The sequence below is a fragment of the Primulina tabacum genome, chromosome 10 (assembly GCF_025594145.1).
Source record: "Primulina tabacum isolate GXHZ01 chromosome 10, ASM2559414v2, whole genome shotgun sequence".
Lineage (NCBI taxonomy): Eukaryota > Viridiplantae > Streptophyta > Magnoliopsida > Lamiales > Gesneriaceae > Primulina > Primulina tabacum.
In genome coordinates, this window is record NC_134559.1 from 41,629,674 (window position 1) to 41,646,506 (window position 16,833).

A 16,833-nucleotide genomic window follows, 5' to 3' on the forward strand; every position below is an offset into this window, starting at 1 on the left:
GTACTACGCATGAGCTGACGAGATTTTAGCCGAATTCCTTCTCTAAGACCTCTAATTTGCGATTTACAGTTTCTGTTAAGCTTTCGTTTCCTCGAGAAATCCGCTTAGGAAGTTCGAAATTCGATTCTGGTTCTATTTTATCGTATCCCAGGCATAATAATAGCTTTACATTCGTTATTTCCTTCTTCTTATTATTTTTTCTATTTTCTGGGAACATTTATATTTTTTGTTGTCGTGAGCCAATTCTGTGCGGAAGGGTATGACGCAGATTACTCCGGAGACGGTTAACTCATTAAAAACAAATATTTCGACTGTTTTATCCATAATTTACGTAAACGGTCGCGACACGAGGTCTTCACAGGGAGGTCACCCATCCTACCTCTGCCATCGCGCCAGAACGCTTAACTTGTTATGGTTATGATTAGGCGAGAGCAGTGCCGCGTGTTGTCCATCGCCGCCCACCACACGTACTCGAGGGATATAAGAATAACATCCCACGCAATGTCGGTGCGATCATACCAGACTAATGCACCGGATCTTCAAAACCCGAAGTTAAGCTGCTTGGGCTTGAGCAGTACTAGGATGGTGACCCCCTGGGAAGTCCTCGTGTTGCACCCTTTTTAGTGTTTTTCTATTTTTGATTACTTGTTGACAGACGATTTTCGGCTCAAATCATCTGAATCTCGATCGGGACCAGATAAGACATGTGAAATGAAAGTAGCCGGGCACTGCGGATTTGGACAAAATTGTAGGCTAATTTGATTGTAAACGGGCAAACGGACGAGACTCATTCTACGCAATGAGCTGACGATATTTTAGCCGAATTCCTTCTTAAGACCCTCTAATTTGCGATTTACCGCTTCTTTAAGCTTTCGTTTCCTCGAGAAATCCGCTTAGGAAGTTCGAAATTCGATTCCGGTTCATTTTATCGTATCCTAGGCATAATAATAGCTTACATTCGTTATTTCCTTCTTCTTATTTTTTTTTCTATTTTCAGGGAACATTTATCGATTTTTGTTGTCTGAGCGGTTCTGTGCGGAAGGGTATGACGCAGATTACTCCGGAGACGTTAACTCATTAAAAACAATTATTTCGACTGTTTTATCCATAATTTACGTAAACGGTCGCGACACGAGGTCTTCCCAGGGAGGTCACCCATCCTACCTCTGCCATTGCGCCAGAACGCTTAACTTCATGGTTATGATTGGGCAGAGCAGTGCCGCGTGTTGTCCATCGCGCCCGCTCCACACGTACTCGAGGGATATAAGAATAAACTCCACTCAATGTCGGTGCGATCATACCAGCACTAATGCACCGATCCCATCAGAACTCGAAGTTAAGCGTGCTTGGGCGAGCAGTACTAGGATGGGTGACCCCTGGGAAGTCCTGTTGCACCCTTTTGTGTTTTTCTATTTTTGATTACTTGTTGACAGACGATTTTCGGCTCAAATCATCTGAATCTCGATCGGGACCAGATAACATGTGAAATGAAAGTAGCTCGGGCACTGCCGGATTTGGACAAAATTGTAGGCTAATTTGATTGTAAACGGGCAAACGGACGAGACTCATTACTACGCAATGAGCTGACGAGATTTTAGCCGAATTCCTTCTCTAAGACCCTCTAATTTGCGATTTACCGCTTCTGTTAAGCTTTCGTTTCCTCGAGAAATCCGCTTAGGAAGTTCGAAATTCGATTCCGGTTCCATTTTATCGTATCCAGCATAATAGCTTTACATTCGTTATTTCCTTCTTCTTATTTTTTTTCTTTTTCTGGGAACATTTATCGATTTTTGTTGTCGTGAGCCGGTTCTGTGCGGAAGGGTATGACGCAGATTACTCCGGAGACGGTTAACTCATTAAAAACAATTATTTCGACTGTTTTATCCATAATTTACGTAAACGGTCGCGACACGAGGTCTTCCCAGGGGTCACCCATCCTAGCTCTGCCATCGCGCCAGAACGCTTAACTTCATGGTTATGATTGGGCGAGAGCAGTGCCGCGTGTTGTCCATCGCCGCCCCTCCACACGTACTCGAGGGATATAAGAATAAACATCCCACTCAATGTCGTGGCGATCATACCAGCACTAATGCACCGGATCCATCAGAACTCCGAAGTTAAGCGTGCTTGGCGAGAGCAGTACTAGGATGGTGACCCCTGGGAAGTCCTCGTGTTGCACTTTTCGTGTTTTTCTATTTTTGATTACTTGTTGACAGACGATTTTCGGCTCAAATCATCTGAATCTCGATCGGACCAGATAAGACATGTGAAATGAAAGTAGCTCGGGCACTGCCGGATTTGGACAAAATTGTAGGCTAATTTGATTGTAAACGGGCAAACGGACGAGACTCATTACTACGCAATGAGCTGACGAGATTTTAGCCGAATTCCTTCTCTAAGACCCTCTAATTTGCGATTTACCGCTTCTGTTAAGCTTTCGTTTCCTCGAGAAATCCGCTTAGGAAGTTCGAAATTCGATTCTGGTTCCATTTTATCGTATCCTAGGCATAATAATAGCATTACATTCGTTATTTCCTTCTTCTTATTTTTTTTCTATTTTCAGGGAACATTTATCGATTTTTGTTGTCGTGAGTCGGTTCTGTGCGGAAGGTATGATGCATGATTACTCCGGAGACAGTTAAACTCATTAAAAACAATATTTCGACTGTTTTATCCATAATTTACGTAAACGGTCGCGACACGAGGTCTTCCAGGGAGGTCACCCATCACGAACCTCTGCCATCGCGCCCAAACGCTTAACTTCATGGTTATGATTAGGCGAGAGCCGTGCCGCGTGTTGTCCATCAGCGCTCCGCTCCACACGTACTCGAGGGATATAAGATAAACATCCCACTCAATGTCTGGTGCGATCATACCAGCACTAATGCACAGATCCCATCAGAACTCCGAAGTTAAGCGTGCTTGGGCTTGAAGCGGTACTTGGAGGGTGACCCCCCTGGGAAGTCCTCGTGTTGCACCCTTTTTTGTGTTTTTTCTATTTTTTGATTACTTGTTGACAGACGATTTTCGGCTCAAATCATCTGAATCTCGATCGGGACAAGATAAGACATGTGACATGAAAGTAGCCCGGGCACTGTCGGATTTGGACAAAATTGTAGGCTAATTTGATTGTAAACGGGCAAACGGACGAGACTCATTACTACGCAATGAGCTGACGAGATTTTAGCCGAATTCCTTCTCTAAGAACCTCTAATTTGCGATTTACCGTTTCTGTTAAGCTTTCGTTTCCTCGAGAAATCCGCTTAGGAAGTTCGAAATTCGATTCTGGTTCTATTTTATCGTATCCCAGGCATAATAATAGCTTTACATTCGTTATTTCCTTCTTCTTATTATTTTTTCTATTTTCTGGGAACATTTATCGATTTTTGTTGTCGTGAGCCAATTCTGTGCGGAAGGGTATGACGCAGATTACTCCGGAGACGGTTAACTCATTAAAAACCAATATTTCGACTGTTTTATCCATAATTTACGGTAAACGGTCGCGACACGAGGTCTTCACAGGGAGGTCACCCATCCTACCTCTGCCATCGCGCCAGAACGCTTAACTTCATGGTTATGATTAGGCGAGAGCAGTGCCGCGTGTTGTCCATCGCCGCCCACTCCACACGTACTCGAGGGATATAAGAATAAACATCCCACGCAATGTCTGGTGCGATCATACCAGAACTAATGCACCGGATCTTATCAAAACCCCGAAGTTAAGCGTGCTTGGGCTTGAGCAGTACTAGGATGGGTGACCCCCTGGGAAGTCCTCGTGTTGCACCTTTTTTAGTGTTTTCTATTTTGATTACTTGTTGACAGACGATTTTTCGGCTCAAATCCATCTGAATCTCGATCGGGACCAGATAAGACATGTGAAATGAAAGTAGCCCGGGCACTGCCGGATTTGGACAAAATTGTAGGCTAATTTGATTGTAAACGGGCAAACGGACGAGACTCATTACTACGCAATGAGCTGACGAGATTTTAGCTGAATTCCTTCTCTAAGACCCTCTAATTTGCGATTTACCGCTTCTGTTAAGATTTCGTTTTTTCGAGAAATCCGCTTAGGAAGTTCGAAATTCGATTCCGGTTCCATTTTATCGTATCTCATGCATAATAATAGCTTTACATTCGTTATTTCCTTCTTTTTATTTTTTTTCTTTTTTCTGGTAACATTTATCGATTTTTGTTGTCGTGAGCCGGTTCTGTGCGGAAGGGTATGACGCAGATTACTCCGGAGACGGTTAACTCATTAAAAACAATTATTTCGACTGTTTTATCCATAATTTACGTAAACGGTCGCGACACGAGGTCTTCCCAGGGTGGTCACCCATCCTAGCTCTGCCATCGCGTCAGAACGCTTAACTTCATGGTTATTATTAGGCGAGAGCAGTGCCGCGTGTTGTCCATCGCCGCCCACTCCACACGTACTCGAGGGATATAAGAATAAACATCCCACTCAATGTCGTGTGCGATCATACCAGCACTAATGCAACGGATCACATCAGAACTCCGAAGTTAAGCGTGCTTTGGCGAGAGCAGTACTAGGATGGATGACCCCCTGGGAAGTCCTCGTGTTGCCCCCCTTTTCGTGTTTTTCTATTTTTGATTACTAGTTGACAGACGATTTTCGGCTCAAATCATCTGAATCTCGATCGTGACCAGATAAGACATGTCAAATGAAAATAGCTCGGGCACTGCCGGATTTGGACAAAATTGTAGGCTAATTTAATTGTAAACGGGCAAACGGACGAGACTCATTCTACGCAATGAGCTGACGAGATTTTAGCCGAATTCCTTCTTTAAGACCCTCTAATTTGCGATTTACCGCTTCTGTTATGCTTTCGTTTCCTCGAGAAATCCGCTTAGAAAGTTCGAAATTCGATTCTGGTTCCATTTTATCGTATCCCAGGCATAATAATAGCATTACATTCGTTATTTCCTTCTTCTTATTTTTTTTTCTATTTTCAGGGAACATTTATCGATTTTTGTTGTCGTGAGTCGGTTCTGTGCGGAAGGGTATGATGCAGATTACTCCGGAGACAGTTAACTCATTAAAAACAATTATTTCGACTGTTTTATCCATAATTTACGTAAACGGTCGCGACACGAGGTCTTCCCAGGGAGGTCACCCATCCTACCTCTGCCATCGCGCCAGAACGCTTAACTTCATGGTTATGATTAGGCGAGAGCAGTGCCGCGTGTTGTCCATCAGCGTCCGCTCCACACGTACTCGAGGGATATAAGAATAAACATCCCACTCAATGTCGGGTGCGACCATACCAGGACTAATGCACCAGATCCATCAGAACTCCGAAGTTAAGCGTGCTTGGGCTAGTGTTTTTCTATTTTTGATTACTTGTTGACAGACGATTTTCGGCTCAAATCATCTGAATCTCGATCGGGACCAGATAACACATGTGACATGAAAGTAGCCCGGGCACTGTCGGATTTGGACAAAATTGTAGGCTAATTTGATTGTAAACGGGCAAACGGACGAGACTCATTACTACGCAATGAGCTGACGAGATTTTAGCCGAATTTCTTCTCTAAGACCCTCTAATTTGCGATTTACCGTTTCTGTTAAGCTTTCGTTTCCTCGAGAAATCCGCTTAGGAAGTTCGAAATTCGATTCTGGTTCTATTTTATCGTATCCCAGGCATAATAATAGCTTTACATTCGTTATTTCCTTCTTCTTATTATTTTTTCTATTTTCTGGGAACATTTATCGATTTTTGTTGTCGTGAGCCGGTTCTGTGCGGAAGGGTATGACGCAGATTACTCCGGAGACGGTTAACTCATTAAAAACAAATATTTCGACTGTTTTATCCATAATTTACGTAAACGGTCGCGACACGAGGTCTTCCCAGGGAGGTCACCCATCCTACCTCTGCCATCGCGCCAGAACGCTTAACTTCATGGTTATGATTAGGCGAGAGCAGTGCCGCGTGTTGTCCATCGCCGCCCACTCCACACGTACTCGAGGGATATAAGAATAAACATCCAACGCAATGTCGGGTGCGATCATACCAGCACTAATGCACCGGATCCCATCAGAACTCCGAAGTTAAGCATGCTTGGGCGAGAGCAGTACTAGGATGGGTGTCCCCCTGGGAAGTCCTCGTGTTGCACCCCTTTTCGTGTTTTTCTATTTTTGATTACTTGTTGACAGACGATTTTCGGCTCAAATCATCTGAATCTCGATCGGGACCAGATAAGACATGTGAAATGAAAGTAGCTCGGGCACTGCCGGATTTGGACAAAATTGTAGGCTAATTTGATTGTAAACGGGCAAACGGACGAGACTCATTACTACGCAATGAGCTGACGAGATTTTAGCTGAATTCCTTCTCTAAGACCCTCTAATTTGCGATTTACCGTTTCTGTTAAGCTTTCGTTTCCTCGAGAAATCCGCTTAGGAAGTTCAAAATTCGATTCTGGTTCTATTTTATCGTATCTCAGGCATAATAATAGCTTTAAATTCGTTATTTCCTTCTTCTTATTATTTTTTCTATTTTCTGGGAACATTTATCGATTTTTGTTGTCGTGAGCCGGTTCTGTGCGGAAGGGTATGACGCAGATTACTCCGGAGACGGTTAACTCATTAAAAACAAATATTTCGACTGTTTTATCCATAATTTACGTAAACGGTCGCGACACGAGGTCTTCCCAGGGAGGTCACCCATCCTACCTCTGCCATCGCGCCAAAACGCTTAACTTCATGGTTATGATTAGGCGAGAGCAGTGCCGCGTGTTGTCCATCAGCGCCCGCTCCACACGTACTCGAGGGATATAAGAATAAACATCCCACTCAATGTCTGGTGCGATCATACCAGCACTAATGCACCAGATCCCATCAGAACTCCGAAGTTAAGCGTGCTTGGGCTTGAGCAGTACTTGGATGGGTGACCCCCTGGGAAGTCCTCGTGTTGCACCCTTTTTAGTGTTTTTCTATTTTTGATTACTTGTTGACAGACGATTTTCGGCTCAAATCATCTGAATCTCGATCGGGACAAGATAAGACATGTGACTTGAAAGTAGCCCGGGCACTGTCGGATTTGGACAAAATTGTAGGCTAATTTGATTGTAAACGGGCAAACGGACGAGACTCATTACTACGCAATGAGCTGACGAGATTTTAGCCGAATTCCTTCTCTAAGACCCTCTAATTTGCGATTTACCGCTTCTGTTAAGATTTCGTTTTTTCGAGAAATCCGCTTAGGAAGTTCGAAATTCGATTCCGGTTCCATTTTATCGTATCTCATGCATAATAATAGCTTTACATTCTTTATTTCCTTCTTTTTATTTTTTTTCTTTTTTCTTGTAACATTTATCGATTTTTGTTGTCGTGAGCCGGTTCTGTGCGGAAGGGTATGACGCAGATTACTCCGGAGACGGTTAACTCATTAAAAACAATTATTTCGACTGTTTTATCCATAATTTACGTAAACGGTCGCGACATGAGGTCTTCCCAGAGTGGTCACCCATCCTAGCTCTGCCATCGCGTCAGAACGCTTAACTTCATGGTTATTTTTGGGCGAGAGCAGTGCCGCGTGTTGTCCATCGCCGCCCACTCCACACGTACTCGAGGGATATAAGAATAAACATCCCACTCAATGTCGTGTGCGATCATACCAGCACTAATGCAACGGATTACATCAGAATTCCGAAGTTAAGCGTGCTTTGGCGAGAGCAGTACTAGGATGGATGACCCCCTGGGAAGTCCTCGTGTTGCCCCCCTTTTCGTGTTTTTCTATTTTTGATTACTAGTTGACAGACGATTTTCGGCTCAAATCATCTGAATCTCGATCGTGACCAGATAAGACATGTCAAATGAAAATAGCTCGGGCACTGCCGGATTTGGACAAAATTGTAGGCTAATTTGATTGTAAACGGGCAAACGGACGAGACTCATTCTACGCAATGAGCTGATGAGATTTTAGCCGAATTCCTTCTTTAAGACCCTCTAATTTGCGATTTACCGCTTCTGTTATGCTTTCGTTTCCTCGAGAAATCCGCTTAGAAAGTTCGAAATTCGATTCCGGTTCCATTTTATCGTATCCCAGGCATAATAATAGCATTACATTCGTTATTTCCTTCTTCTTATTTTTTTTTCTATTTTCAGGGAACATTTATCGATTTTTGTTGTCGTGAGTCGGTTCTGTGCGGAAGGGTATGATGCAGATTACTCCGGAGACAGTTAACTCATTAAAAACAATTATTTCGACTGTTTTATCCATAATTTACGTAAACGGTCGCGACACGAGGTCTTCCCAGGGAGGTCACCCATCCTACCTCTGCCATCACGCCAGAACGCTTAACTTCATGGTTATGATTAGGCGAGAGCTGTGATGCGTGTTGTCCATCAGCGCCCGCTCCACACGTACTCGAGGGATATAAGAATAAACATCCCACTCAATGTCGGGTGCGATCATACCAGCACTAATGCACCAGATCCCATCAGAACTCCGAAGTTAAGCGTGCTTGGGCTTGAGCAGTACTTGGATGGGTGACCCCCTGGGAAGTCCTCGTGTTGCACCTTTTTTAGTGTTTTTCTATTTTTGATTACTTGTTGACAGACGATTTTCGGCTCAAATCATCTGAATCTCGATCAGGACCAGATAAGACATGTGACATGAAAGTAGCCCGGGCACTGTCGGATTTGGACAAAATTGTAGGCTAATTTGATTGTAAACGGGCAAACGGACGAGACTCATTACTACGCAATGAGCTGACGAGATTTTAGCCGAATTCCTTCTCTAACACCCTCTAATTTGCGATTTACCGTTTCTGTTAAGCTTTCGTTTCCTCGAGAAATCCGCTTAGGAAGTTCGAAATTCGATTCCGGTTCTATTTTATCGTATCACAGTCATAATAATAGCTTTACATTCGTTATTTCCTTCTTCTTATTATTTTTTCTATTTTCTGGGAACATTTATCGATTTTTGTTGTCGTGAGCCGGTTCTGTGCGGAAGGGTATGACGCAGATTACTCCGGAGACGGTTAACTCATTAAAAACAAATATTTCGACTGTTTTATCCATAATTTACGTAAACGGTCGCGACACGAGGTCTTCCCAGGGAGGTCACCCATCCTACCTCTGCCATCGCGCCAGAACGCTTAACTTCATGGTTATGATTAGGCGAGAGCAGTGCCACGTGTTGTCCATCGCCGCCCCACTCCACACGTACTCGAGGGATATAAGAATAAACATCCCACGCAATGTCGGGTGCGATCATACCAACACTAATGCACCGGATCCCATCAGAACTTCGAAGTTAAGCATGCTTGGGCGAGAGCAGTACTAGGATGGGTGTCCCCCCTGGGAAGTCCTCTGTTGACGAGATTTTAGCTTTACATTCGACTGTTTTATCCATAATTTACGTAAACAGTCGCGACACGAGGTCTTCCCCACCCATCCTACCTCTGCCATCGCGCCAGAACGCTTAACTCATGGTTATGATTGGGCGAGAGCACTGCCGCGCGTTGTCCATCGCCGCCCGCATCCACACGTACTCGAGGGATATAAGAATAAACATCCCACTCAATATCGGGTGCGATCATACCAGCACTATTGCACCGGATCCCATCAGAACTCCGAAGTTAAGCGTGCTTGGGCGAGAGCAGGACTAGGATGGGTGCCTATGGGAAGTCCTCGTGTTGCACCCTTTTTCGTGTTTTTCTATTTTTGATTACTTGTTGACAAACGATTTTCGGCTCAATCATCTGAATCTCGATCGGGACCATATAAGACATGTGAAATGAAAGTAGCTCGGGCACTGCCGGATTTGGACAAATTGTAGGCTAATTTGATTGTAAACGGGCAAACGGACGAGACTCATTACTACGCAATAAGCTGACGAGATTTTAGCCGAATTCCTTCTCTAAGACCCTCTAATTTGCGATTTACCGCTTCTATTACGTTTTTGTTTCCTCGAGAAATCCGCTTAGGAAGTTCGAAATTCGATTCTGGTTCTATTTTATCGTATCCCAGGCATAATAATAGCTTTACATTCGTTATTTCCTTCTTCTTATTATTTTTTCTATTTTCTGGGAACATTTATCGATTTTTGTTGTCGTGAGCCGGTTCTGTGCGGAAGGGTATGACGCAGATTACTACGGAGACGGTTAACTCATTAAAAACACTTATTTCGACTGTTTTATCCATAATTTACGTAAACGGTCGCGACACGAGGTCTTCCTAGGGTGGTCACCCATCCTAGCTCTGCCATCGCGCCAGAACGCTTAACTTCATGGTTATGACTGGGCGAGAGCAGTGCCGCGTGTTGTCCATCGCCGCCCGCTCCACACGTACTCGAGGGATATAAGAATAAACATCCCACTCAATGTCGGGTGAGATCATAACAGCACTAATGCATTGGATCCCATCAGAACTTCGATGTTAAGCGAGCTTGGTCAAGAGCATTACTAGGATGGGTGACCCCCCCCCCCTGGGAAGTCCCCGTGTTGCAACCTTTTTAGTGTTTTTCTATTTTTGATTACTTGTTGACGACGATTTTCGGCTCAAATCATCTGAATCTCGATCAGGACCAGATAAGACATGTGAAATGAAAGTAGCCCGGTCACTGCCGGATTTGGACAAAATTGTAGGCTAATTTGATTGTAAACGGGCAAACGGACGAGACTCATTACTCCGTAATGAGCAGACGAGATTTTAGACGAATTCCTTCTCTAAGACCCACTAATTTGCGATTTACCGCTTCTGTTAAGCTTTCGTTTCCTCGAGAAATCCGCTTAGGAAGTTCGAAATTCGATTCCGGTTCCATTTTATCGTATCCCAGGCATAATAATAGCTTTACATTCGTTATTTTCTTCTTCTTATTTTTTTTTCTATTTTCTGGGAACATTTATCGATTTTTGTTGTCGTGAGCCGGTTCTGGGCGGAAGGCTATGACGCAGATTACTCCGGAGACGGTTAACTCATTAAAAACTATTATTTCGACTGTTTTATCCATAATTTACGTAAACGGTCGCGACACGAGGTCTTCCCAGAGAGGTCACCCATCCTACCTCTGCCATCGCGCCAGAAGGCTTAACTTCATGGTTATGATTGGGCGAGAGCAGTGCCGCGTGTTTTCCATCGCCGCCCGCTCCACACGTACTCGAGAGATATAAGAATAAACATCCCACTCAATGTCGGGTGCGATCATACCAGAACTAATGCACCGGATCCCATCAAAACTCCGAAGTTAAGCGTGCTTGGGCGAGAGCAATACTAGGATGGGTGACCCACTGGGGGAAGTCCTCGTGTTGCTCCTTTTTCGTGTTTTTCTATTTTTGATTACTTGTTGACAGACGATTTTCGGCTCAAATCATCTGAATCTCGATCGGGACCAGATAAGAATGTGAAATGAAACTAGCTCGGGCACTGCCGGATTGGACAAAATTGTAGGCTAATTTGATTGTAAACGAGCAAACGAACGAGACTCATTGCTACGCAATGATCTGACGAGATTTAAGCCGAATTCCTCTCTAAGACCCTCTAATTTGCGATTTAACGCTTCTGTTAAGCTTTCGTTTCCTCGAGAAATCCGCTTAGGAAGTTCGAAATTCGATTCCGGTCCATTTTATCGTATCACAGGCATAATAATAGCTTTACATTCGTTATTTCCTTCTTCTATTTGTTTTTCTATTTTCTGGAAACATTTATCGATTTTGTTGTCGTGAGCCGATTCTGTGCGGAAGGGTATGACGCAGATTACTTCGGAGACGGTTAACTCATTAAAACAATTATTTCAACTTTTTAACCATAATTTGCGTAACCGGTCGCGACACGAGGTCTTCCCAGGGAGGTCACCCATCCTACCTCTGCCATCGCGCCAGAACGCTTAACTTCATGGTTATGATTGGGCGAGAGCAGTGCCGCGTGTTGTCCATCGCCGCCCGCTCCACACGTACTCAAGGGATATAAGAATAAACATCCCACTCAATGTCGGTTGCGATCATACCAGCACTAATGTATTGGATCCCATCAGAACTTCGATGTTAAGCGTGCTTGGGCGAGAGCAGTACTAGGATGGGTGACCCCCTGGGAAGTCCCCGTGATGCACCCTTTTTCGTGTTTTTCTATTTTTGATTATTTGTTGACAGACGATTTTCGGCTCAAATCATCTGAATCTCGATCGGGACCAGATAAGACATGTGAAATGAAAGTAGCTCGGGCACTGCCGGATTTTATCGTATCCCAGGCATAATAATAGCTTTACATTCGTTATTTCCTTCTTCTTATTTTTTTTCTATTTTCTGGAAACATTTATCGATTTTTGTTGTCGTGAGCCGGTTCTGTGCGGAAGGGTATGACGCAGATTACTTCGGAGACGGTTAACTCATTAAAAACAATTATTTCGACTTTTTTAACCATAATTTACGTAACCGGTCGCGACACGAGGTCTTCCCAGGGAGGTCACCCATCCTACCTCTGCCATCGCGCCAGAACGCTTAACTTCATGGTTATGATTGGGCGAGAGCAGTGCCAGGTGTTGTCCATCGCCGCCCACTCCACACGTACTCGAGGGATATATAAATAAACATCCCATGCAATGTCCGGTGCGATCATACCAGCACTAATGCACCGGATCCCATCAGAACTCCGAAGTTAAGCGTGCTTGGGCGAGAGCAGTACTAGGATGGGTGACCCCCTGGGAAGTCCTCGTGTTGCACCCCTTTTCGTGTTTTTTTATTTTTGATTACTTGTTGACAGACGATTTTCGGCTCAAATCATCTGAATCTCGATCGTGACAAGATAAGACATGTGAAATGAAAGTAGCTCGGGCACTGCCGGATTTGGACAAAATTTTAGGCTAATTTGATTGTAAACGGGCAAACGGACGAGACTCATTACTACGCAATGAGTCGACGATATTTTAGCCGAATTCCTTCTCTAAGACCCTCTAATTTGCGATTTAACGCTTCGTTAAGCTTTCGTTTCCTCGAGAAATCCGCTTAGGAAGTTTCGAAATTCGATTCGAGTTCCATTTTATCGTATCCCAGGCATAATAATAGCTTTACATTCGTTATTTTCCTTCTTCCTTATTTTTTTTCTATTTCTGGGACATTTATCGATTTTTGTTTGTCGTGAGCCGGTTCTGTGCGGAAGGGTAGACGCAGATTACTCCGGAGACGGTTAACTCATTAAAAACAATTATTTTCGACTTTTTATCCATAATTTACGTAACGGTCGCGACACGAGGTCTTCCCAGGGAGGTCACCCATCCTAGCTCTGCCATCGCGCCAGAACGCTTAACTTCATGGTTATGATTGGGCGAGAGCAGTGCCGCGTGTTGTCCATCGCCGCCCGCTCCAGACGTACTCGAGGGATATAAGAATAAACATCCCACTCAATGTCGGGTGCGATCATACCAGCACTAATGCACCGGATCCCATCAGAACTCCGAAGTTAAGCGTGCTTGGGCGAGAGCAGTACTAGGATGGGTGGACCCGCTGGGAAGTCCTCGTGTTGCACCCCTTTTCGTGTTTTTCTATTTTTGATTACTTGTTGACAGACGATTTTCGGCTCAAATCATCTGAATCTCGATCGGGACCAGATAAGACATGTGAAATGAAAGTAGCTCGGGCACTGCCGGATTTGGACAAAATTGTAGGCAAACGGGCAAACGGACGAGACTCATTACTACGCAATGAGCTGACGAGATTTTAGCCGAATTCCTTCTCTAAGACCCTCTAATTTGCGATTTAACGCTTCTGTTAAGCTTTCGTTTCCTCGAGAAATCCGCTTAGGAAGTTCGAAATTCGATTCGGTTCCATTTTATCGTATCCCAGGCATAATAATAGCTTTACATTCGTTATTTCTTCTTCTTATTTTTTTTTCTATTTTCTGGGAACATTTATCGATTTTTGTTGTCGTGAGCCGGTTCTGTGCAAGGTATGACGCAGATTACTCCGGAGACGGTTAACTCATTAAAAACAATTATTTCGACTGTTTTATCCATAATTTACGTAAACGGTCGCGACACGAGGTCTTCCAGGGAGGTCACCCATCCTACTCTGCCATCGCGCCAGAACGCTTAACTTCGTGGTTATGATTGGGCGAGAGCAGTGCCGCGTGTTGTCCATCGCCGCCCGCTCCACACGTACTCGAGGGATATAAGAATAAACATCCCACTCAATGTCGGGTGCGATCATACCAGCACTAATGCACCGGATCCCATCAGAACTCCGAAGTTAAGCGTGCTTGGGCGAGAGCAGTACTAGGATGGGTGACCCCCTGGGAAGTCCTCGTGTTGCACCCTTTTCGTGTTTTTCTTTTTGATTACTTGTTGACAGACGATTTTCGGCTCAAATCATCTGAATCTCGATCGGGACCAGATAAGACATGTGAAATGAAAGTAGCTCGGGCACTGCCGGATTTGGACAAAATTGTAGGCTAATTTGATTGTAAACGGGCAAACGGACGAGACTCATTACTACGCAATGAGCTGACGAGATTTTAGCCGAATTCCTTCTCTAAGACCCTCTAATTTGCGATTTACCGCTTCTGTTAAGCTTTCGTTTCCTCGAGAAATCCGCTTAGGAAGTTCGAAATTCGATTCCGGTTCCATTTTATCGTATCCCAGCATAATAATAGCTTTACATTCGTTATTTCCTTCTTCTTATTTTTTTTCTATTTTCTGGGAACATTTATCGATTTTTGTTGTCGTGAGCCGGTTCTGTGCGGAAGGGTATGACGCAGATTACTCCGGAGACGGTTAACTCATTAAAAATAATTATTTCGTTTTATCCATAATTTACGGAAACGGTCGCGACACGAGGTCTTCCCAGGGAGGTCACCCATCCTACCTCTGCCATCGCGCCAGAACGCTTAACTTCATGGTTATGATTGGGCGAGAGCAGTGCCGCGTGTTGTCCATCGCCGCCCGCTCCACACGTACTCGAGGGATATAGAATAAACATCCCACTCAATGTCGGGTGCGATCATACCAGCAATGCATCGGATCCCATCAGAACTCCGAAGTTAAGCGTGCTTGGGCGAGAGCAGTACTAGGATGGGTGACCCCACCCCCTGGGAAGTCCTCGTGTTGCATCCCTTTTCGTGTTTTTCTATTTTTGATTACTTGTTGACAGACGATTTTCGGCTCAAATCATCTGAATCTCGATCGGGACCAGATAAGACATGTGAAATGAAAGTAGCTCGGGCACTGTCGGATTTGGACAAAATTGTTGGCAAACGGACGAGACTCATTATACGCAATGAGCTGACGAGATTTTAGCCGAATTCCTACTCTAAGACCCTCTAATTTGCGATTTAAGGCTTCTGTTAAGCTTTCGTTTCCTCGAGAAATCCGCTTAGGAAGTTCGAAATTCGATTCCGGTTCCATTTTATCGTATCCCAGGCATAATAATAGCTTTACATTCGTTATTTCCTTCTTCTTATTTTTTTTTCTATTTTCTGGGAACATTTATCGATTTTTGTTGTCGTGAGCCGGTTCTGTGCGGAAGGGTATGACGCAGATTACTCCGGAGACGGTTAACTCATTAAAAACAATTATTTCGACTGTTTTATCCATAATTTACGTAAACGGTCGCGACACGAGGTCTTCCCAGGGAGGTCACCCATACCTCTGCCATCGCGCCAGAACGCTTAACTTCATGGTTATGATTGGGCGAGAGCAGTGCCGCGTGTTGTCCATCGCCCCTCCACACGTACTCGAGGGATATAAGAATAAACATCCCACTCAATGTCGGTGCGATCATACCAGCACTAATGCACCGGATCCCATCAGAACTCCGAAGTTAAGCGTGCGGCGGAGAGCAGTACTAGGATGGGTGACCCCTGGGAAGTCCTCGTGTTGCACCCTTTTCGTGTTTTTCTATTTTTGATTACTTGTTGACAGACGATTTTCGGCTCAAATCATCTGAATCTCGATCGGGACCAGATAAGACATGTGAAATGAAAGTAGCTCGGGCACTGCCGGATTTGGACAAAATTGTAGGCTAATTTGATTGTAAACGGGCAAACGGACGAGACTCATACTACGCAATGAGCTGACGAGATTTTAGCCGAATTCCTTCTCTAAGACCCTCTAATTTGCGATTTAACGCTTCTGTTAAGCTTTCGTTTCCTCGAGAAATCCGCTTAGGAAGTTCGAAATTCGATTCGGTTCCATTTTATCGTATCCCAGGCATAAAAATAGCTTTACATTCGTTATTTCCTTCTTCTTATTTTTTTTATATTTTCTGGGAACATTTATCGATTTTTGTTGTCGTGAGCCGGTTCTGTGCGGAAGGGTATGACGCAGATTACTCCGGAGACGGTTAACTCATTAAAAACAATATTTCGACTTTTTACCATAATTTACGTAACGGTCGCGACACGAGGTCTTCCCAGGGAGGTCACCCATCCTAGCTCTGCCATCGCGCCAGAACGCTTAACTTCATGGTTATGATTGGGCGAGAGCAGTGCCGCGTGTTGTCCATCGCCGCCCGCTCCACAGTACTCGAGGGATATAAGAATAAACATCCCACTCAATGTCGGGTGCGATCATACCAGCATAACTAATCGGATCCCATCAAAACTCCGAAGTTAAGCGTGCTTGGGCGAGAGCAGTACTAGGATGGTGACCCCCTGGGAAGTCCTCGTGTTGCACCCCTTTTCGTGTTTTTCTATTTGACTTACTGTTGACAGACGATTTTCGGCTCAATCATCTGAATCTCGATCGGGACCAGATAAGACAGTGAAATGAAAGTAGCTGGGCACTGCCGGATTTGGACAAAATTCTAGGCAAACGGGGCAAACGACGAGACTCATTTACGCAATGAGCTGACGAGCTTTTAGCCGAATTCTTCTCTAAG

The 16,833-nt window shown here is 44.4% G+C and overlaps 10 non-coding genes and 9 pseudogenes across 10 annotated transcripts; all 19 read left to right on the top strand.

Moving 5' to 3' along the window:
- The first annotated feature begins 1,287 nt into the window (after positions 1-1,287).
- LOC142512345 (5S ribosomal RNA) lies at positions 1,288-1,398 on the top strand (annotated as a pseudogene).
- A 669-nt stretch (positions 1,399-2,067) lies between these two features.
- On the top strand, positions 2,068-2,182 carry LOC142512487 (5S ribosomal RNA; annotated as a pseudogene).
- A 680-nt stretch (positions 2,183-2,862) lies between these two features.
- LOC142512333 (5S ribosomal RNA) lies at positions 2,863-2,981 on the top strand (annotated as a pseudogene).
- A 687-nt stretch (positions 2,982-3,668) lies between these two features.
- LOC142510781 (5S ribosomal RNA) lies at positions 3,669-3,787 on the top strand (annotated as a pseudogene).
- A 683-nt stretch (positions 3,788-4,470) lies between these two features.
- On the top strand, positions 4,471-4,589 carry LOC142508042 (5S ribosomal RNA). The gene has a single exon (XR_012806275.1). It is a non-coding gene; the product is annotated as a 5S ribosomal RNA (ribosomal RNA).
- Positions 4,590-6,019: 1,430 nt separating this feature from the next.
- Positions 6,020-6,138, top strand: LOC142512923 (5S ribosomal RNA). The gene has a single exon (XR_012808897.1). It is a non-coding gene; the product is annotated as a 5S ribosomal RNA (ribosomal RNA).
- Positions 6,139-6,822: 684 nt separating this feature from the next.
- Positions 6,823-6,941, top strand: LOC142514904 (5S ribosomal RNA). The gene has a single exon (XR_012810777.1). It is a non-coding gene; the product is annotated as a 5S ribosomal RNA (ribosomal RNA).
- Positions 6,942-7,624: 683 nt separating this feature from the next.
- LOC142510538 (5S ribosomal RNA) lies at positions 7,625-7,743 on the top strand. Its single transcript, XR_012808645.1, has one exon. It is a non-coding gene; the product is annotated as a 5S ribosomal RNA (ribosomal RNA).
- A 683-nt stretch (positions 7,744-8,426) lies between these two features.
- Positions 8,427-8,545, top strand: LOC142514707 (5S ribosomal RNA). The gene has a single exon (XR_012810589.1). It is a non-coding gene; the product is annotated as a 5S ribosomal RNA (ribosomal RNA).
- A 685-nt stretch (positions 8,546-9,230) lies between these two features.
- Positions 9,231-9,352, top strand: LOC142512733 (5S ribosomal RNA; annotated as a pseudogene).
- A 203-nt stretch (positions 9,353-9,555) lies between these two features.
- LOC142508516 (5S ribosomal RNA) lies at positions 9,556-9,672 on the top strand. Its single transcript, XR_012806726.1, has one exon. It is a non-coding gene; the product is annotated as a 5S ribosomal RNA (ribosomal RNA).
- Positions 9,673-11,162: 1,490 nt separating this feature from the next.
- LOC142510920 (5S ribosomal RNA) lies at positions 11,163-11,283 on the top strand (annotated as a pseudogene).
- Positions 11,284-11,958: 675 nt separating this feature from the next.
- LOC142508659 (5S ribosomal RNA) lies at positions 11,959-12,077 on the top strand. The gene has a single exon (XR_012806865.1). It is a non-coding gene; the product is annotated as a 5S ribosomal RNA (ribosomal RNA).
- Positions 12,078-12,568: 491 nt separating this feature from the next.
- LOC142509192 (5S ribosomal RNA) lies at positions 12,569-12,687 on the top strand. The gene has a single exon (XR_012807377.1). It is a non-coding gene; the product is annotated as a 5S ribosomal RNA (ribosomal RNA).
- Positions 12,688-13,369: 682 nt separating this feature from the next.
- LOC142514309 (5S ribosomal RNA) lies at positions 13,370-13,489 on the top strand. The gene has a single exon (XR_012810208.1). It is a non-coding gene; the product is annotated as a 5S ribosomal RNA (ribosomal RNA).
- A 665-nt stretch (positions 13,490-14,154) lies between these two features.
- LOC142506519 (5S ribosomal RNA) lies at positions 14,155-14,273 on the top strand. The gene has a single exon (XR_012804808.1). It is a non-coding gene; the product is annotated as a 5S ribosomal RNA (ribosomal RNA).
- Positions 14,274-14,947: 674 nt separating this feature from the next.
- On the top strand, positions 14,948-15,068 carry LOC142510740 (5S ribosomal RNA; annotated as a pseudogene).
- A 655-nt stretch (positions 15,069-15,723) lies between these two features.
- LOC142510814 (5S ribosomal RNA) lies at positions 15,724-15,839 on the top strand (annotated as a pseudogene).
- A 675-nt stretch (positions 15,840-16,514) lies between these two features.
- Positions 16,515-16,631, top strand: LOC142511252 (5S ribosomal RNA; annotated as a pseudogene).
- Positions 16,632-16,833: the final 202 nt, after the last annotated feature.